The sequence below is a fragment of the Somniosus microcephalus genome, chromosome 2, assembly GCF_052327205.1.
Source record: "Somniosus microcephalus isolate GS21.2 chromosome 2, FLI_Smic_1.0, whole genome shotgun sequence".
Taxonomy (NCBI): Eukaryota; Metazoa; Chordata; class Chondrichthyes; order Squaliformes; family Somniosidae; genus Somniosus; species Somniosus microcephalus.
The window spans coordinates 210,853,402-210,876,088 of record NC_140988.1 but is presented as its reverse complement, the minus strand read 5'-3'; positions in this window follow the sequence as shown (position 1 = coordinate 210,876,088).

The window sequence follows — 22,687 nt, the reverse complement described above, 5'->3', positions numbered from 1 at the left end:
GGCGATTCACTCGAAGTCCATATTCTTTCAATCTGGTGAGCACCAGTTCCAAATTTGCAAGGTGTTCCTCGTCATCATCTCCTGTAATCAGAATATCGTCCAGGTAACATTGTGTGCCTGGAATTCCCTGTAATACCTGCTCCATGGCCCTCTGCCAAATTGCTGGAGCCGATGCCACTCCAAAAACCAGTCTATTATACCGGTACAAGCCTCTATGCGTGTTGATCGTGAGATACTGGCGTGACTCTTCCTCAACTTCCATCTGTAAGTACGCCTGCGCCAGGCCTATCTTGGTGAAGTGTTCCCCGCCAGACAACGAAGCGAAGATATCCTCAATCTGCGGAAGCGGATACTGCACCGTGTGAAGCACCGGATTAACAGTGATCTTGAAATCTCCACAGATGCGAACCTTCCCCGGTTCCCCCGGCTTGTTGCTCGATGAACGCTTCATGACGGGAACAATGGGCGTGGCCCACTCACTCCAGTCTACCTTAGACAGTACTCCTGAACGTTCTAGCCCTTCCAGCTCAGCTTCCACAGCAGGTCGTATCGCATAAGGTACCGGTCTGGCTTTGAAAAATTTCGGGTTTGCATGTTCTTCAACCTTGATGTTTGCCGTAATTCCTCTCAGTGTTCCCAGTCCCTGTTGGAACACCTCTTTAGCATCGTCCAATATTCTGGACAATCGTTTAGGTTTGACATCTTTTTTACCGGAATCTACCGTTAGTGCTTTTAAGGAATGCCAGTCCATATTTATTTTCCTAATCCACTCCTGTCCCAGTGTGGTGGACCTCCCTCAGGTAGCACATATAAGTCCATTCCTCGGCTTTCTTTGCCCTTGTGGACCACCTTTACCTCTATCTTCCCGATGGGGTATACTCTTTGCCCCGTGTATGTTTTCAATACAATCTCCGTATCCCGTAGGGGAATATGTGGGAATAACATTTTGTAATCTTGCTTATTCATGACCATCAATGCCGATCCAGTGTCCAATTCCATCTTCACTTGGACTCCTGCTATCTGAAGTGTGACCCAGATTGTTTGGAGGTCTGCTTCATTACCAACATTGTGTATTCTTAGACTACCCAGTTCATTACTGCTGGAGTCTGAATTTGACTTTTGTTCGTTCGAACTGTTCTCTGTCACCTTGTGTACCTTTCTGTACTTTTCCTGCGGTGACTTTTTGTTGCTGGTCTTCTTTCCTGACCTGCATACTTTAGCTATGTGACCAAGCCTGCCACATTTTCTGCATTCCTGATTTTTGAACCAGCACTGGTTCTGATCGTGTGTTGTCTTTCCACAACGATAACATTTTACTGTACCCAAGACCATTTGATTGGTGCTGAGTTCCGGTGACCGTAGCTGCATTTCCGCAGTGCCTCTCGCTGCGGCTTCGTGCGATGCTGCAATAGTGACAGCTTTATCAAGCGTAAGATCATTCTCCTCAAGCAGTCGCTTTTGTGTTCCTTCTTTTAACAATCCACACACAAATTTATCTCTCAGCGCATCTGCTAGTCCTGTTCCAAACTGACAGTACTTTGATAGCTTACGCAGTTCAATTAAAAATTCAGCGTTGCTTTCGTCTTTCAGCTGCGTTCTTCTGTAAAATTTAAATCGTTCCACTATCATCAGCGGCGTGGGGTTTCAATGATTTTTCAGGACAGTAACAATATTCGCGAAAGTCTGATCCGCCGGTTTATCTGGTGATAGAAGGTGCTTCAATAGCCTGTATGTCTTCGCACCCATTGAGCTTAATAAGGTTAGTGCTTTCTCATCATCTGGTACCTTATTTGCTTTACAATAAACTTCCATGCGTTCTACATACGTGGTCCAATCTTCGATATCGCTATCAAAGGTATTAATGTTCCCATGTTTAGGCATCCTTGCAAGTTTTAAAATGTTTCTTTTTCTCAAAATGGCGGCTTCCCGCGCTTGTCTTCCTCCCCCGCCTACTAAAATGGCGGCTTCCCGCGCTTGGCGGTCTTTCCCGCGCTCGTCTTCTTCCTCCGCCGACTACAATGGCGGATTCCCGCGTTTGCCTTCTTCCCCCGCTGGCTGCAATGGCGATTGCCGTGCTGCTGCCGTTCTCACCTCCCCAGCGGTTCTCAATTCCCCGACGCTGCTTTTACTCCCCCGTGGTTCCCGTGGGCATTCACGCTTCCCCTGCTGTTGCGCCTCTCAGCCCCGCATGCAGCCCAGTCCTTTACACTGGCTGCGTTTGAGTTCTCCGCGGCTCTCATGCCTTCAGCTGCCCCAGTTGCTGCGCCTCTCGGCCTCGATTGCAGCCCGGCCCTTTTCACCGGCCGTGGTCGAGTTCTCCGCCCTTTTTCCTCCGTTTTCCCTCCCCCACTCCACAGTCAACGCGGCCGACTTTCTGCTCGTGTCGCTGATCGGCTTACCCACCACCGTGGTAGAAGGGATGATCACTGCCTGTCGCTGATGGAGGGCTTCGTGGTCAGAATTTTTCTTTTTAACCCGGGTTCTCGATGCCTCCCGTGCGATGGTGCTCAGCAGCATGATGAGGGCGGATGCCTCTTCTCGACGCCCATTCTGAGGACGAAGCTGCCTTGGATGTAAAACTGCCGCAGGGTAAGATCGGACTCGTCGCCACTGTTAAGTCTGTGTGTCCCAGTTATGCTTATTATAAATCACTGGACACAGACCACAAGAATAACTTTAACAGGTCTTTACTATTCGGAGGTCAGGGCTGAACTGCCCAGCAAATCCCTACACAACGTTTATATACCGGTGTGGTCACCACCGGTATTACAGTATACAGCAGCCAAGAGAAAGTAGTACATCTCTTAAGGTAGTTCTCTTAAGGTGGAACAGGTTACATACACCACACTGGTGAATCTTCACTGAACTCCTTCCATGGCAAGAACATCCTTCCTCAGATAAGGCGACCAAAACTGCACACAATACTCAAGATATGGACTCACCAAGGCCCTGTACAACTGCAGCAAGACATCCTTGTTCCTGTACTCAAACCCTCTCGCTACGAAGGCCAACATACCATTTGCCTTCTTAACCGCCTGCTGCACCTGCATGCTCACTTTCAGCGACTGGTGCACAAGGACACCCAGGTCTCGTTGCACTTCCCCTTCTCCCAATCTATTGCCATTTAGATAATAATCTGCCTTCCTGTTTTTGCCACCAAAGTGGATAACCTCACATTTATCCACGTTATATTGCATCTGCCATGTTTCTGCCCAATCACCCAACATGTCCAAATCATCCTGGAGTTTCTCGACATCCTCCTCACAGCACACACGCCCACCCAGCTTTGTGTCATCTGCAAATTTGGAGATATTACATCCAGTTCCCTTGTCCAGATCATTTATATATATTGTGAATAGTTGGGGTCCAAGGACCGATCCCTGCGGTACCCCACTAGTCACTGCATGCCATTCGGAAAAAGACCCGTTTATTCCAACTCTTTGCTTTCTGCCTGCCAACCAGTTCTCTATCCAAGTCAATACCTTGCCCCCAATCCCATGTGCCTTAACTTTACACGCTAATCTCTTATGTGGGACCTTATCGAAGGCCTTCTGAAAGACCAAATACACCACATCCACTGGTTCTCCCTTATCTATTTTACCAGTTACATCCTCAAAAAATTCCAGTAGATTAGTCAAGCACGATTTACCTTTTGTGAATCCATGTTGACTTTGTCCAATCCTGTCACTGTTTTCCAAGTGCTCTGCTATTACATCTTGTATAATGGACTCTAGCATTTTCCCCACTACCGATGTCAGGCTTACTGGTCTGTAATTCCCCGTTTTCTCTCTACCACCTTTTCTGAATAGTGGGGTAACATTAGCTACCCTCCAATATAGGGTACTGTTCCAGATTCCATCGAATGTTGGAAGATGATCAGCAATGCATCTACTATTTCTAGGGCCACTTCCTTAAGTACCCTAAGATGTAGATTATCAGGCCCTGGGGATTTATCAGCCTTCAGTCCCATCAATTTCCCCAACACCATTTCCCTACAAATACTGATTTCTTTCAGTTCCACCCTTTCATCAGACCCTATGTTCCCCGGCATCTGTGGGAGGTTATTTGTGTCCTCCTTTGTGAAGACAGAACCAAAATATGTATTTAGTTGGTCTGCCATTTCTTTGTTCCCCATTATAAATTCCCCTAATTCTGACTGCAAGGGACCTACGCTTGACTTCACCAATCTTTTTCTCTTCACATATCTATAAAAGCTTTTACAGTCAGTTTTTATGTTCCCTGCAAGCTTACTCTCATATTCTATTTTCCCCTTCTTAATTAATCCCTTTATCCTCCTTTGTTGAATCCTAAACTGCTCCCAATCCTCAGGATTATTGCTTTTTCTGGCCAATTTATATGTCCTCTCCTTGGATCTTATGCTATCCCTAATTTCCCTTGTTAGCCATGGTTGAGTCACCTTTTTTGTTTTATTTTTATGCCAAACTGGGATGAACAAATTCTGTAGTTCATCCATGCGGTCTTTGAATGTTTGCCATTGCCTATCCACCATCAACCCTTTGAGTGACATTCCCCAATCAATCCTACCCAACTCGCGCCTCAGACCATCGTAGTTTGCTTTATTTAAATTTAGGACCCTAGTCTCTGAGTCAACTGCTTCATTCTCCATCTTAATGAAGAATTCGATCATATTATGATCGCTCTGACCCAAGGGGCCTCGTACAACAAGATTTCTAATTAATCCTTTCTCGTTACATAATACCCAATCTAAGATGGCCTGATCTCTGGTTGGTTCCTCGACATATTGGTCCAGGAAACCATCCCGTAAACACACCATGAATTCCTCCTCCACGGTATTGTTACTAATTTAGTTAGCCCAATCTATATGTAGATTAAAGTCACCCATGATGACTGCTGTGCCCTTATTGCACGCTTCTTTAATTTCCCTTTTAATGCCATCCCCAACCTCCGCCTTACTGTTTGGAGGTCTATATACCACTCCCACTAACGTTTTCTGCCCCTTGGTATTTCTCAATTCTACCCATACAGATTCCACATCATCAGAGCTAATATCCTTCCTTACAATTGTGTTAATCCCTTCTTTAACCAGTAATGCTACCCCACCTCCCTTTCCTTTTTGCCTATCTTTCCTGAATATCGAATACCCCTGGATGTTGAGTTCCCAGCCTTATCCATCCTCGAGCCACGTTTCCGTAACCCCAACCAAATCATATTCGTTTACCTCTATTTGCGCAGCCAATTCATCCACCTTATTACGAATGCTCTTCGCATTAAGACACAAAGCCTTCATGTTTGTTTTTTTAATGCTCTTAGACCTATTAGAATTATTATTTACTGTGGCCATGTTTGATTTAAACCGTTGATTTCTCTGACTGCCACTTTTGTTTTTCTCCTTCCTATCTTTTGCTTTTATCCTTGTTTCCCTTTCCTCTGTCTCCCTGCTCAGGTTCCCAACCCCCTGCCATTTTAGTTTAAACCCTCCCCCAGAGCACTAGCAAACACTCCCCCTAGGACATCGTTTCCAGCCCTGCCCAGGTGCAAACCATCCGGTTTGAACTGGTCCCACCTCCCCCAGAACCGGTTCCAATGTCCCAGGAACTTGAATCCCTCCCCCTTGCACCATTCCTCTAGCCACGTATTCATCTGAAATATCCTTCTATTTCTACTCTGACTAGCACATGGCACTGGTAGCAATCCTGAGATTACTACCTTTGAGGTCCTATTTTTTAATTTACCTCCCAACTCCCTATATTCAGCTTTTAACACCTCATCCCGATTTTGACCAATATCGTTGGTACCTATATGCATCACGACAACTGGATGTTCACCCTCCCCTTCCAAGATGTTCTGTAGCTGCTCTGAGGCATCCTTGACCCTTGCACCAGGGAGGCAACACACCATCCTGGAGTCTCGTTTGCGGCCGCAGAAACGCCTATCTATTCCCCTTACAATAGAATCCCCTATTATTATAGCTCTACCCCTCTTTTTCCTCCCGTCCTGTGCAGCAGAGCCACCCCTGGTGCCAGGAAGTTGGCTGCTGCTGCTTTCCTCTGATAAGCCATCCCCCCCAACAGTACTCAAAGTGGTGTATCTGTTTGAGAGGGGGATGTCCACAGGGGACCCCTGCAATACTTGCTTGCGCTTAGTACTCTGCCTGTTGGTCACCCCTTCCCTTTCTGCCTGTCCAACCTCTACCTGCGGTGTGTCCAACTCCGTAAACGTACTATTCACGACGTCCCATGCATCGCGAACGCTCCAGTATGCATCCAATCGCAGCTCCAGCGCCGCAATGCGGTCTGTCAGTAGCTGCAGCTGGATGCACTTCCTGCACACATAGTTGTCAGGGACACAGGAAGTGTCCCTGAGTTCCCACATATCGCAGGAGGAGCATACCACGTGGCCAGGCTGTCCTGACATGACTTACCCTTTAATTAATTGAAATTAAATTAAATCAATCAATCCCACTAATTACACTACAGTTAAATGGTTTGCCAACAGCCCCCGTTACACCAGAGAGACCTTAGTAACTACAACACACAGAGTTAAAGTTTAAAAAAAGAGAAATACTCACCAACCAATCACTTACCTGCTTTCTGGTGACGTCACACTTCAATAACTTTTTACTTCTCTCCCTCCCTCTGAGCTCGGAGACTGGAGACTGGGCTTCACCTGAACTCTGGCGCCCTTTTCAAACCGCCGCTCAACCTCGTCCCTCACAAGTTCGCACCGCCACCGCCGCCTCCGCTGCTGCTGTGGGGCCTCACCTGAACTCTGGCGCCCTTTTCAAACTGCCACTCAGCCTCGTCCCTTGCAGGTCCGCACCGCCGCCACCGCCTCCGCTGCTGCTGTGGGGCCTCACCTGAACTCTGGCGCCCTTTTCAAACTGCCGCTCAACCTCGTCCCTCGCAGGTCCACACCGCAGCCGCCACCTCCGCTGCTGCTGTTACATCTAGACTTGACTATTCCAACATTATAGGCTGGCCTCCCATCTTCCACCCTACATAAACTTGAGCTCATCCAAAACTCGGCTGCCCGTATCCTAACTTGCACCAAGTCCCTCCATGGCCTCGCCCCTCCCTGTCTCTAACCTCTCCCACCCTCCAAGATCTTTGCACTCCTTCAATTCTGGCCTTTTGCGCACCCCCAATTTTAATCGTTCCACCATTGGCAGCCATGCCTTCAGCTGCAGAAGACAGGGCCCTAAGCTCTGGAATTCTCACTCTAAACCTCTCTGCTTCTCTACCTCTCGTCCGTTACGATGCTCCTTAAAACCTATCTATTTGACTAAGCTTTCGATCACCTCTCCGAATATCTCCTTATGTGGCTTGGTGTTAAATTTTGTTTGAGAATGCTCCTGTGAAGTGCCTTGGGATGTTTTACTGCATTAAAGGTGCTATATAAATGCCAGTTGTTGTTGTCTCACACTGTAGTGAAAGCAAAATGTACCCTGTGTTTCAAAAGGTAACTGTAAAAAAAAGTACCACAAAATACAACAAATATCCAGTATAATAGTGTACTCTCAATGTATAGCATCAAATTCTGGTGACCAGCGAAAATACTATGTGTTGTGTATGTACCTTTAAGAGAAGAACTGATTCTATACTGCAGTACCGGCAGTGACCACCCCTGTATATAAAGCCATAGCAGGCTTTTGTATTTCAGTCTTGAATTACACTCTGTTCAGTAAATACCTGTTTTATTGTTCTCCTGCAGTCTGAGTATTATTGATACTCGGACACTACACTGGCGACGGGCAGGTTTGAACTCACCTGCAGTACTGCATCACCTCACGGGGATCTTTTCCCTGAAGAGAAACTTCTTGGAGGTCGAAGTCAGAACGGCGGGCGTCGACCGTGGACAACCGCCCAGGGATCCATCGGAGAGTTGCAGGGGAGGCAGTGGGGAGCTGGGCCTGGCTCCCCAGTCGAGGTGTTCCAGCAAGTCGTGCTGGTAGCAGGTAGTGCGCTGACCCTTCCGGACTGCGGCGGGCTCGGGCTCGATCGAGCGGCTCTGCAAAGGGGCTGTGCAGCGTCGTCGGGAGGAAGAGAGAGAGAGAGGGTGGAGCGCACAGGGCACGGTCGGTGCTCAAGAACAGGGCAGCGTGGAGAGGATAGAACGCGGGGAAGGAAAAGTGAGATGCGCCGAAGCCGCGGGTCGCTGCCATTACCCTGTAGAATGCTAGGAGCAGCGTGGCAGCAAGGGGAAGAAGGAAAAGCGTGGGAGGCGCCATTTTATTCCATTGGGGAAGAAGGAAAAGCGCGGGAGGCGCCATTTTATTACATTGGGGAAGAAGAAAAAGCGCGGGAGGCACCATTTTAAATCACCCAAGAGGCCGAAGAGTGGCAGTATCACTGCTTTCGACAACGAGGTAGAAGACTGGACCACGTATGTGGAAAGAATTGAAGTGTACTGCAATGCCAATGAGGTGGCCAGTGGAAAGAAGGCGTCGGTATTATTAAATTTGATGGGCGCGAGAACATATGGCCTATTGCGGAATTTAATTACCCCAGCTAAACCAATGGAGAAAAGTTTTGAAGAGATTGTTAATATCTTACAGGAACACCTAAGCCCTACACCGCTGCTGATAGCAGAAAGATTCAAGTTCCATAAAAGAAACCAGCACAAAGATGAGAACAATGCTGACTATCTTACGGAACTACGCAAGTTATCGAAGCACTGCCAGTTCGGAGCAGGACTGGCAGACACCTTGCGGGATAAGTTTGTCTGCGGGCTCCAGAGTGAAGGAACCCAGAAACGACTACTTTCGGAAAAGGACCTGACGCTAGAACAGGCTTTCAGCGTGGCAGTATCCTACGAAGTAGCAGCACGGGGAGCTGTGGAAATACAACAGAAACCACAGGAATACAGCGCTAACGAAATGGCGTATGGAGCAGAAAAGTGCTATCGCTGCGGCAGAACAACCCATGATCAGAAGGACTGCTGGGTTAAGGACAAAGTATGCAGGCAATGTGGGAAAATGGGACACATAGCAAGAGTCTGCAGGTCGGGAAAGAAAACCAACACTACAAGAATGACTAAGGAAAAGTACAAGAAAGTAAAGAAATTGACAGACAGTAGTTCGGAAGATCAGGCGAGTGATAAGGACTCCGGGAGCAGGAGACTAAGTTGTCTAAAGTTACACAACGTGATCGCAAAGGAGGATCACCGAACCATTTGGGTCACCCTCATGATAGCAGGGTCCCCAGTAAAGATGGAATTGGACACAGGATCAGCCCTAACTGTCATGAATCGACGAGACTATCAGCGGCTATTCTCACACATTACCTTGAAGGACACGTCTATTGTATTGAAGACATACACGGGGCAAAAAGTCTACCCCAGAGGAAAAATAAGGGTGCCAGTTGAATACAACAGCAAGGAAACACAGAAACTGTATCTATATATACTGCCAGATGGAGGACCACCATTATTGGGATGTGAATGGATCCGAAAAATACAATTGGATTGGCATTCCATTCAGGCGCTAACTGTGACTGATAAAAAGGATGATGACGTCACACCTGGACGACTGTCAAAAATTCTAACTGACGCGAAAGAGGTGTTCCAACAAGGACTTGGGACTCTAAAAGGAGTAACGGCAATGATAAAAATTGAAGATAACGCAAACCCAAAATGTTTTATGGCCAGACCGGTATCTTACGCAATCCGCCCAGCCGTTGAAGCAGAGCTGGAGAGTCTGGAGCATTCGGGTGTGCTGTCCAAGGTGGACTGGAGCGAGTGGGCCACACCCATCGTTCCTGTAATGAAGAAATCATTGAGCAGCACGCCTGGGGAACCGAAGAAGGTTCGCATCTGTGGGGACTTCAAAGTAACTGTGAACCCAGTCCTGCACACAGTACAATATCCACTTCCATGGATAGAAGATATTTTTGCCTCACTATCTGGAGGGAAACGCTTTACAAAGATTGATCTGGCCCAAGCGTATCTACAAATGGAGGTGGAAGAAGCGTCTAGGAAATACCTCACGATAAACACTCACAAAGGCCTTTACCAGTACAATCGACTGGTATTCGGGGTAGCATCAGCCCCGGCTATTTGGCAGAGGGCGATGGAACAAGTCCTGCAAGGGATCCCGGGGACCCAGTGTTATTTGGACGACATCCTGGTTACGGGCGAAAATGACAGTGAACACCTTGCCAACCTGGAGCAGGTGCTCACGAGATTACAGGAATATGGGCTACGAGCCAACCGCCCCAAATGCGAGTTCTTCAGGAGACAAATCTCGTATTGTGGCCACATGATTGATGAGGAAGGGTTGCATAAGTTGCCAGACAAGATTGAGGCTGTAGTCAAGGCTCCAGCACCGGAAAATGTGTCGCAACTGAGGTCGTTCCTCGGGTTGGTGAACTACTACCATAAGTTCTTGCTGAACTTATCTACAATTCTGCACCCACTGAACGCTCTACTGCAAACTGGAGTAACATGGAGATGGAGTGATGAGTGTAAGCATGCCTTTCAGAAATGTAAATGCCTAATCACTTCAAAAGAAGTATTGGCCCACTACAATCCAACACTACCAATTCGGTTAGCATGTGATGCGTCTCCCTATGGCATCGGAGCGGTGCTGTCACACAAATTCCCTGACGGTTCAGAGAGGCCAATAGCCTTTGCGTCACGCTCGTTAACCTCAGCCGAGCGTAACTATGCCCAGTTTGACAGGGAGGCCCTCAGCCTGGTGTGGGGGGTGAAGAAGTTCAATCACTATCTGCACGGGCAGAAATTCACCCTACTGACTGATCATCAGCCCCTGGTCTCCATTTTCAACCCAAAGAAGGGCGTTCCGGTGATGACGGCGCAACGGCTGCAAAGATGGTCACTTTTTCTAGGGGCATATCAGTACGACATAGAGTACAAGGGTACGAAACAGCATGGGAATGCTGATGCGCTGTCGTGCCTACCGTTGCCTACGGTAGAGGAAGCACCTGCAGTGGACCCTGTTGAGATATTCCATGCGACCATAGTCGAATGTCTACCTGTTACAAACTCAAGTATAGAGAAGGAAACCCAAAATGACCCGACACTCTCTTGGGTCTATGATTTGACGGTGAAGGGATGGCCAGCACATAGCGACTCACTGTTGCCAGCATTCTCGCCAAGGAGAGAACAGCTGTCAGTGTGCCGGGGGACCTTGATGTGTGGATCCCGAGTGGTAATTCCACCCAAGTTGAGAGATAGAGTGCTCAATGAGCTTCATGAGGGTCATCTGGGAGGGGTAAAAATGAAGAGCCTAGCCAGGGCATTTGTGTGGTGGCCGGGAATCGATAAAGAAATCGAGGATATGACCAAGAGATGCATAGGACGCCAGAAGGTCCAAAACGCTCCACCACAGGCCCCGCTACATCCATGGGAGTGGCCCTCATCTCCATGGCAACGGGTACACATTGATTTTGCTGGTCTATTTATGGACTCAATGTTCCTAATCGCTGTGGACGCCCATTCGAAATGGCCAGAGGTCATCAAAATGTCCTCCACCACCACGGAGAAAACTATTGCAGTCCTACGGACCATCTTTGCCAGGAATGGCTTGCCAGAACAGATTTGCCCCGACAATGGGCCACAGTTTGTGTCAGAGGATTTCCGGAGGTTTCTGAGGAATAATGGGGTGAAGCATTACGCATCTGCCCCATATCATCCAGCCACAAATGGATTGGCTGAGAGGTTTGTTCAGACCTTTAAAAAGGCCATTAAGGCAATGCATAATGACGAAATACCACTACAACACAAGGTGGATAATTTCTTGTTTGCTTACCGGAATGCAACACATGCAGTCACGAACCAAGCTCCAGCCATAATGTTCTTCAACCGAAGGCTAAGATGTCGCCTGGATTTGCTCAAACCAAACATAAGACGAGATGTTGAGGATAAGCAATTCCAGCACATAAATGAGAAGCCAACCAGGAGCTTCAAGATAGGGCAACCAGTCTTGGCCCACGACTACCGAACAGAAAAATGGCAGCCAGGAACGATATGCACACAGCAGGGACCACTAATGTACACAGTGGACGTTGGAGAGAGTATCGTGAGACGCCATGCTGACCAGATTCTAGAGTCACAGGAACAAGCCAAACCCATACCACGAGCAGGTGCACCTGGTAATCAACCCGAAGTACAGATTGCGTCTACCTCAGAAGCAGTGGTATTGGAAGCTGACGAACCAACCAATGACAATGAGCCAGAATCAACTCCGCCGCAAGAACAGGATACTCGAGAAAGGCGCTATCCAGTCAGGATCAGGAAGCCTCCTCAAAGACTGAACTTATAAATGATTATTTCAATTGATGTATATAGTACAGAGAAAATTGTAATTGTAATTAGTTATTATTTAGTTGTTAAATGAATGTTATGTACTGTTTATCTAAAAGGGGAGGAATTGTTGTGTATGTACCTTTAAGAGAAGAACTGATTCTATACTGCAGCACCGGCAGTGACCACCCCTGTCTATAAAGCCATAGCAGGCTTCTGTATTTCAGTCTTGAATTACTCTCTGTTCAGTAAATACCTGTTTTATTGTTCTCCTGCAGTCTGAGTATTATTGATCCTCGGACATTACACTATGCATTTCAGTTTCACCTCTTTTCCCTTACTTTCTGAACCTGACGCCAATTCAGTCAAGGGCATTTGTATCAACCTAACAAATTTTCAAGAGCATCTTCAAACAGGTGGCACAGCTCAAGGACAGCTACGATTATAAGCCTATGACATATCAAGACCAATAGTTACATGGGCCGGAATTTTCCCGCTTGCGTGCGTGTGGGTTTGGAGGTGGGTCGGCAGTAAAAGTCGCTAAAAATGGGAGCGCGGTGGGAACCTGCCGTCATTCTGCCTCCTCACGCCTTTAACTCAGGCGTGTTTGCCAGCACAGCATGGACCCAAACGGCAGAAGCTGCCGACCAAATTAAGCTCATTAAAAACTTGTTGTCAGACCCTTAACAGTGTTTTTAACCATGACCATGGGAATCATGCAGCTCGGGAACCACGTCTGTCAACCTGAGGCAGAAGCTCAGTGGCCATTGATCGAGGTTATTAATGCAGAGCATGGAAATCCCAATAAATACTCCCACATAACATCTCATTACTTGCCTAAGGGAAAGGCTGTTGCTCATTCCACTTTGAGCACAGATTTAGGTGTCTAGAGTCTGCAAGTCTTTTCTGCAACTTCGGAAGCCACTCTGACCTATTGCTACTAACTATCACAACTTTGACAGATTGCTCCTTTGATCTCTACTTGACCTGACATCTATTATATCAGCATGCATTCCGCTTAACTGTGCCACCTTGGTCCTCAGAATAGGACCAGGATGAGCTCCAACACCAGCAGCAGCAGGCACACCAGCAGCAGCAAAAACAACAGCAACCTTCTCCTCAACGACCTGATGCTCCACAGGACAGATGGCATCAGCGCAGGGCTGCCCCCCAACAGAGGGTATACAGGCAGAGGATGAGCTTCCTCAACATGACCGAGCAGCAGTGCCAGAGGAGGCTCAGGCTATCGTGCCAGGTCGTCGCAGACATTTGCAGCTTTCTGCAGCAAGGCCTGCAGCCCAGAGGAGCTGGTGGAAATGCCTTACCAGTGGCTGTCAAAGTCACCACCGTCCTCAACTTCTTTACCTCAGGCTCTTTCTAGGGTTCTGCAGCAGACATTTGTGGCATCTTGCAGTCGGCTGCCCACAGATGCATCACACAGGTCACCGATGCCATGTTTGACAAGTCAGCCAATTATGTTAACTTTGCCAATGATGAAGCCAGTGTTACTGAGCGGGCGTTCAGCTTTGCCACTCTGGCTAGCTTCCCACAGGTGCAGGGCATCATCGACTGCACACATGTGGCCATCAAGGCACTCCCACATCACCCAGGAGTGTTTGTGAGCCATAAGGACTTCCACTCCCTCAATGTCTTCTCTTAGGCAGTCCCTCGGAACCGAGGATGACTTGCTTCCACATTAAAAATGAGTTCTCAGGTGACTGATGAGTCCAATGCGGGACCTACAGTCTCTGTCACTGGTGGGGCAGACGGTGGTTGAAGGGGCGGGTGGGTGGGGTGCTTGGGTTGATGTGTGCTCCTTGCGCTGCTTGCGCTTGGCTTCCGCTTGCTCCTGGCAAAGAGACTCGAGGTGTTTGGCACCTTCTCGGATGCTTCTTCTCCACTTTGTGCAGTCTTGGGCCAGGGATTCCCAGGTGTCAGTGGGGATGTTACACTTTTTCAAGGAGGCTTTGAGGGTGTCCTTGAAGCGTTTCCTCTGCCCACCTGGGGCTCTCTTGCCGTGCCGGAGCTCCGAATAGAGCGCTTGTTTTGGGAGTCTCGTATCGGGTATGCGGATGATGTGACCCATCCATTGGAGCTGATCGAGCGTGATCAAAGCTTCGATGCTGGGGGTGTTGGCCTGAGCGAGAACACTGACGTTGGTGCGCCTATCCTGCCAATGGATTTGCAGGATCTTGCGGAGGCAGCGTTGGTGGTACCTCTCCAGTGCTTTAAGGTGCCTGCTGTACATGGTCCATGTCTCTGAGGCATACAGGAGGGCGGGTATTACTACTGCTCTGTAAACCACGAGCTTAGTGCCGGGTTTGAGGTCCTGGTCTTCAAACACTCTCTTCCTCAGGCGACCGAAGGCTGCACTGGCACACTGAAGGCGGTGTTGGACTTCGTCATCGACGTCTGCCCTTGTTGACAGTAGGCTCCCGAGGTATGGAAAGTGGTTCACATTGTCCAAGACCTTGTCGTGGATTTTGATAATTGGGGGGCAATACTGTGTGGCGGGGCAGGTTGGTAGAGGACCTTTGTCTTACGGATGTTTAGTGTAAGGCCCATGCTCTTGTATGCTTTGGTGAAGGTGTTGACGATGGTTTGGAGTTCGACCTCCAAGTGAGCGCAGACGCAAGCATCATCTGCATACTGTAATTCAATGACAGAGGATGGGACAACCTTGGATCTGGACTGGAGGCGATGGAGGTTGAACAGTTTCCCGTTTGTTCTGTAAATTAGCTCCACTCCAGCGGGGAGCTTACTGAGGGTGAAATGGATCATTCCAGCAAGGAAGGTCGAGAAGAGTGTTGGTGCGATGACACAGCCTTGCTTGACCCCGGTTCATACGTGAATTGGTTCTGTGGTGGAACCATTGGTCAGGATCATGGCTTGCATGTTGTCGTGACGCAGGCGGAGGATGGTGACAAACTTTTGAGGGCAGCCGAATTTGAGGAGGACACTCCATAATCCCTCACGGTTGACAGTGTCAAAGGCCTTTGTGAGGTCAAAGAAGGCCATGTACAGCGGTTGGTGCTGTTCCCTGCATTTCTCTTGTAATTGACATGCGGTGAAGATCATGTCCATTGTGCCCCTTAGTGGGCGAAATCCGCATTGCGACTCTGGGAGGGGCTCCTCGGCCACTGGGAGAAGGCGATTGAGGAGGATTCTTGCGATGACTTTCCCTGTGGCAGACAGCAGGGAAACTCCTCTGTAATTACCGCAATCGGACTTATCACCTTTCTTGAAGATGGTCACAATTACAGCGTCTCTGAGATCCCCTGGCATGCTCTCCTCCTTCCAGATAAGAGAAAATAGTTCATGAATTCGCGCCAGTAGTGCTTTTCCGCCATGCTTTAGTGCCTCGGCGGGGATTCCATCTGCTCCTGAGGCCTTGTTGTTCTTCAGTTGTCGGATAGCCTTTTCAACCTCATGCCGGGTTGGGGTTGTGCTGAGATGGTGGCGGCTAGCATGCTGCGGGATGGAGTTGAGGACACTCACGTTGAAGACAGTCTCGGTTAAGGAGATTTTCGAAGTACTCCTTCCAGCGGGCACTGACTGCCTCTCTGTCGTTGATGAGTACCTCTCCGTTCTTGGCCTGCAGTGGGGTAGGACCTTGGGTGCTTGGGCCGTAGATGGTCTTGACTGCGCTAAAGAATCCACGCACGTCGTGGTTGTCGGCTAGCTGCTGGGTCTCCTGCGCTTTCTCCACCCACCATCTGTTCTTTAGGTCGTGAGTTTGTTGTTGGACCTCGGCCTTCAGGCAGCTCGTCTGCAATCATAGGAAGATGATTATGCATGTGTCCGCCAGATTCCCTGGCAGCTGTCATGACTCATTAGTGATGCGCCAGTCCACCCTCCCTCAGCTCTTCACACCTCCAAACAGACTTTCCGGCTGGTTGCTTGGAGACAAGGGCTATCCACTGAAGACGTGGCTCATGACACCCTTGAGGACGCCAAGTACTGAGGCCCAGGAGCGCTATAATGAAAGCCACATGCCCACCAAATGTGTCATAGGGCAAACGATAGGCATGCTGAGAATACACTTCAGATGCCTTCACAGATCTGGAGGAGCCCTTTAGTACGCACCAGCCAGGGTCTCCAGGATCGTCGTCATCTGCTGCACCCTGCACAACACAGCGCAGCAACGAGGATTAGCGCTGCATGAGGAGCAAGGCACTGAGCGCACAGCCTCTTTGGAGGAGGAGGAGCATCAGCTGGAAAATGAGGAGGAAGAGGAGGGGGAACCTGAGTTCCAGATTCCAGCAGTACCGGAGCACATCGATGCCCGGGAAGCCAGGGATGGCCTCATCATGGCTAGATTTACTTAACTCCCTGCATTACACCCATATGGCCCGCCTGCCTTTTCTGCGGCCTGGAGGAGTCCGTGTTCCACGTCTATGTAGATTGTGAGAGGTTGCAGCCCCTCTTCCATTATTTGAAGGGGCTGCTCCTTGATTTCTGGCTGCACTTCAGTACCACGCTCCTGATCTTTGGTCACCCATTGCAGAGGGGAACGGGCAGATCGAGGGACCTCCTTGTAGGACTGCTCCTGTGCCTGGCCAAAGTGGCCATCAACTGGTCCAGGCAGCGGGCGGTCGAGGGGGTCGTTCGGCTGGACTGCCTGCCTCTCTTCCACGGCCACGTTCGCACCCAGGTGGCCCTGGAGATGGAGCACGCGGTGTCCGCCGGCACACTCGAGGCCTTCTGCGACCGGTGGGCGCCGCGGGGACTGGAGCGCATCACCACCCCCGGCAACCGAATTTTAATTTCATTTGTTAAGTTTAATTTAATGTTTTATTAGATACAGTGTTTTTTGTTATGGGTTGCTCAAAAGGAGTACACCCATATGGCTGCCACATGCTGTGCCAGGTTCCTCCCCGCAACAACACCATAAAGCATCCCTGCAATGACCAAGCGATTCGTTTCACACTATCCCCATTGCTGTAGGTAATGTTTTGTCTTAACATTCACTGCAACTCACTAAGCCACTTCCAAAGTAGCATACCCGAATGGGTTTGACTGGAAAGTGTTGAAAATGAATAAAAACAGAAAATGCTGGAGAAACTCAGCAGGTCAGGCAGCATCTGTGAAGAGAGAAACAGAGTTAATGTTTCAGGTCGATGACTTTTTGTCAGAACTGGAAAAAAGCAGGAAATGGAACAGATTTTTAAGCAAGTGAAGAGGCTGGGAAAGTGGGGAGGGGATGAAAGAACAAAGGGAAGGTCTGTGATAGGATGGAAGGCAGGAGAGGTTAAGAGATATTAAGAGATATTCAAGGCAAAAGGAGATGGTAATGGGACAGGTTAAGAAACAAAGGATGGCTCTAGATGAAGTGTAAATTGTGCTGGCAGAATGAAAGACAGCTGCCATGTGGGGGAGAAGAAAAAAAGACATTGAGTGTGGATAAAAAAAATATATATATATATATTATATATATATGATAGGGGCCGAGGTTATGATCTGAAATTGTTGAACTCTATGTTGAGTCCAGAAGGCTGTAAAGTACCTAATCGAAAGATGAGGTGCTGTTCCTCGAGCTTACGCTGAGCTTCGCTGGAACAGTGTAAGAGGCCGAGGACGGTGAAGTCTGAGTGGGAGTGGAGCGGTGAATTAAAGTGACAGGCAACCGGAAGCTCGGGGTCCCCCTTACGGACTGAACTGGAGGGGGGGGTTCCGCAAAGTGGTCACCCAATCTGCGTTTGGTCTCCCCAATGTAGAGGAGACCACATCGTGAGCAGCGAATACAGTATACTAGATTGCAAGAAGTACAAGTAAATCGCTGTTTCACCTGGAAGGGGTGTTTGGGGCCCTGGACAGTGGGAAGTGGGAGGTATAGGGGCAGGTGTTACATCTCCTGCGCTTGCATGGGAGGGTGCCGGGCGAAGGGGAAGTGGTGATAGAGGAGTGGACTAGGGTGTCGTGGAGGGAGTGGTCTCTACGGAAGGGGAGGTGAGGGGAAGATGCGTTTGGTGGTGGGATCACGCTGGAGGTGGCGGAAATGGAGGAGGATGATCCGTTGAATATGGAGGCTGGTGGGGTGAAAGGTGAGGACAAGGGGAACTCTGTCGTGGTTCTGGGAGGGAGGGGCAGGGGTGAGGGCAGAAGTGCGGGAGATAGAATGGACATAGTCGAGGGCCGTGTCAATCACTGTAGAGGGGAATCCTCGGTTGAGGAAAAAGGGAGACATATCAGAAGCACTGGTATGGAAGGTGGCATCGTCAGAGCAGATGCGGCAGAGATGGAGAAACTGGAAGAATGGAATAGAGTCCTTACAGGAGGCAGGGTGGGAGGATGTGTAGTCCAGGTAGCTGTGGGAGTCAGTGGGCTTGTAGGGAATGTTTGTCAATAACCTATCCCCAGAGATGGAGGCGGAGAAGTCGAGGAAGGGAAGGGAAGGGACGGGAAGAGTCGGAGATGGACCATGTGAAGGTGAGGGAAAGGTGGAGATTGGAAGCAAATTGAATGAAATTATCTAGTTCAGGGTGAGAGCAGGAAACGGCACCAATACAGTCATCAATGTACCGGAAAAAGTGGTGAGGGAGGGGAGCTGAGTAGGACTGGAACAAAGAGTGTTCCACATATCCCACAAAAAGGCAGGCATAGCTAGGACCCATGCGGGTTCCCATAGCAACACCTTTGATTTGGAGGAAATGAGTGGAGTTAAAGGAGAAGTTGTTCAATGTGAGAACAAGTTCAGCCAGGCGGAGGAGGGTGGTGGTGGATGGGGACTGGTTGGGCCTCTGTTCAAGGAAGAAGCGGAGCGCCCTCAGGCCATCCTGATGGGGGATGGATGTGTAGAGGGATGTGTAGAGGGATTGTACGTCCATAGTGAAAAGGAGGCGGTTGGGGCCAGGAAACTGGAAACTGTTGAAGTGGAGGAGGGCGTCGGAAGAGTCGCGGATGTAGGTGGGAAGAGACTGGACAAGGGGAGAAAAAATAGAGTCGAGATAGGAAGAGATAACTTCCGTGGGGCAATAACAGGCTGAAACGATGGGTCTACCAGGGCAGTCCTGTTTGTGGATCTTGGGAAGGAGGTAGAAGCGGGCTGTGCGGGGTTGGGGAACTATGTGGTTGGCGGCCGTGGGGGGAAGATCTCTAGAGGAGATGGGATCAGTGACAGTCTTTGAAACGGTGGCTTGATTTTCGGTGGTGGGGTCATGGTCCAGGCGGAGGTAGGAGGAGGTGTCGGAGAGTTGCCATTCAGCTTCCGCTAGGTAGAGGTCGGTTTGCCAAACAACAGCAACACCCTTGTCAGCAGGTTTAATGACAATGTTGGGGTTGGATCGGAGAGAAGGGAGTGCTGCAAGTTCAGAGGGAGGTAGGTTGGAGTGAGTGAGGGGAGCAGAGAAATGGAGACGGCCGATGTCACGCCGGCAGTTTGCAATGAAAAGATCTAGAGAGGGTAAGAGGCCAGGGGGAGGGGTCCAGTTGGAACGAGAATTCTGAAAGTGGGAGAGAGGGTCAGCCGTGCGGGGGGAAGACTCCTGGCCAAAGAAGTGGGCACGGAGATGAAGGCGGCGGAAAAAGAGCTCAGCATCCTGCCGAGCTCGAAATTCATGAGGTGGGGGCGTAAGGGGATGAAGCTCAGGCCTTTGCTGAGGACTGATCGTTCAGGGTCAGAGAGGGGAAGGTCAGAGGGGATAGTGAAAACATGGCAGGGAGTGAGATTGGGAGAAGGGATGGGGTTAGAGGAAAGTGAAGGGGAAGAAGGTTCCGGAGGGGCGTTGGTATCCAAGAGTTGTTGAAGCTTGCGATCCTTGACACCTGAAAGGAAGAAAAAAAGTTTTTGTTAAAGCGCCGGATGAGGCGAAGGATGAAATGGAACTGCGGACCAGGACAGCTTTGAGATAGAGTGAGTCGGTGCTGCTGAAGAGAGAGGTCGAGGGTGTGCATGTGGGCAGCGCATGGCATTCAGCGTGGATCTCAAGATACGGCGAGAGCAGTGGTTTGAGGAACGCTGAATGTCTTGGAGATATCTGTAGTCCTAGGTGGATCCAAAACACGAAGGGTGGAATTTCAGTTGGAATCCACGTGGAGTAAGTCGGAGCCAGAGACAGTTGCTGAGGAAAGATATGTGACTGTGAAAGCGAGTTTTGGTAGATATCTGATCAAACACGAGAAGGGAGACAGAAAGCAATGAAGATGAACAAGGTAAAAGAGACAAACCGAACTCTCGTCGGAGAGAAGAGCAGAACTTCTTCAAGGCGGGCATTCCTGGAAGAGAAGTGGCAGTGAATTAAACACTAATACAAAAAGAAAATACTGCAGATGCTGGAAATCTGAAATAAAAATTAATAGTTCAATATGTGTCATAACACTAACGGAACCTTAACAAGCACAATTATTTAAACACCCAAGCTGTAGGTATACCCATTATTGCTTCACTGGGAGGAAAAATACATAAATAGATGAAAGACTAAAGGGAGAAATCCAAATATTGAAGGCACAAAATTGATGGTGCATTTCTAGGGAGATCTGGGAGCATGCTCCCCTGGAAAAAATTGAATCTTTACATGAAAAATGAAGCACATTTATATTTTCTTTGTTTACACTTCACCAATTAAATATTTTAGATCTAAAAATAAAGTGGCATTTTGATTTTCAACAGAACAGCCAGACCAACAATTCCCCAAAAGTTACCCATATAGTCACTCTCTCACATCTACTCCCACCCCAATCATAATTCACTGAGACCACTCAACTCCCCACCATTTTACAGAAAAGGTACTTCCTTCTACAACCCTCCAAGTTAAACCTGGCACTCTTCTCCCTCTTCCCCCCTCAATTCAACAAGGCACTGTTATGTATTGTGTGTTCTATTGTGTGTTCTCCTCCCACCTGTGGTGGCGCTGTCACAGGAGATAAATGGTTGGGTATTCTCTCGGTTAAGTTTAGCTCTCTTTGTTCGGAACTTCCCAGAACTTCCTTTCCTTCCAATAAAGCACTTCATGTTTGAATCTCTGAGTTCTGAGTCCTAAATTGTGTCTAGGTAGAAAGGTACCGACACAACAAGTGGCAACGAGGAGCGGATGAATCTGCGTACGTTACGGGTGCAGTGAGTAAACAGAAAATTTAATTTGAAACGTGAGATGGCTACTATATTAGGAAACATCGGTGATTTTGATGAAAATGTGGAGCAATGGAGCGCATATACGGAACGTTTTGACTATTTTGTATTGGCGAATGCGGTGGCAAATGAAAAGGTCGTGCCTACCTTTTTGAGTGTAATCGGGCCGAAGACTTTCAATCTACTTCGCAGCCTCGTGCAGCCAGATAAGCCAGGAACTAAAACATATAAGCAACTAGTGGAAATTCTTGGAGCACATTTTTCACCAAAACCTCTGGTTATTGCTGAGAGATTTAGATTTCACAAACGGAATCAAGAGGAGGGGGAATCAGTGACGATGTTTATTGCTGCTTTAAAAAGGTTGTCGGAACACTGCCAGTTCAAGGAGGTGCTGAATGACACCATTAGAGACAGACTTGTGTGTGGTCTGCAAAATGCAGCCACACTGAAGCGCCTTCTTACTGAGGACAACCTTACTCTTGAAAAGGCCATTGAAGTTAGTGTCTCCATGGAGATGGCAGAAAAGGAGGCTCACCAGTTGAGTTCAACAGGGAGAGTTCACAAGGTGTCGTCTGAGCCTAAAGGTGCGCGGAACGGCACATGTTACCGTTGTGGGAAAACGGGCCATCACGCTAAAGACTGCTGGTGTACGGAGCTGGAATGCCAAAATTGTGGCAAAAAGGGTCACATTGAACGCGCCTGTAGAGGTAAAAAAAGAACAGACAGAGCTGGGAAGCATGGAAGCAAAATGTCTGTATTTGGACAAGGGAGGAAAAAGAGTGTTCATTCAGTGCAGTATGATGGAACAAGCAAAACAGAGGGGAGCGACACCTCTGAGGAGGAAGAGGTGCACATACTGACGGTTGCAGGTGGTTCAAATGGCTACTGGGTGTCACCACTGGTGGAGGGACAATCAGTGCGGATGGAGGTGGACACAGGCGCGGCTGTGTCCCTTGTTTCAGACACTGTCTACAACAAAATGCTAAAGCATCTTACCCTTCAGCCAACAAACATTGTGCTAAAGACGTATACCGGCGAACCTGTGGCCGTGAGAGGCGTCATTGAGGTGACAGTTAAATTGAACGGACAGACTGCAAAACTGCCACTATATGTGGTAAAGGGAAATTACCCATCGCTACTGGGACGTGCGTGGCTAGAGAAAATCACACTGGACTGGCCTGCAGTCCGCATGATGTCAAAAGGGGAGTCAGGTCTGACTGCAGTGTTAAACAAACATGCAGAACTCTTCAATGGGGAACTTGGGAGCATGAAAAAGATCAGCGTGAGACTGGACATTAAACCTGACAGCAAGCCGAAGTTGCACAAAGCCCGACCTGTACCCTATGCAATTAGGCCAAAAGTTGAGGCTAACTTGGA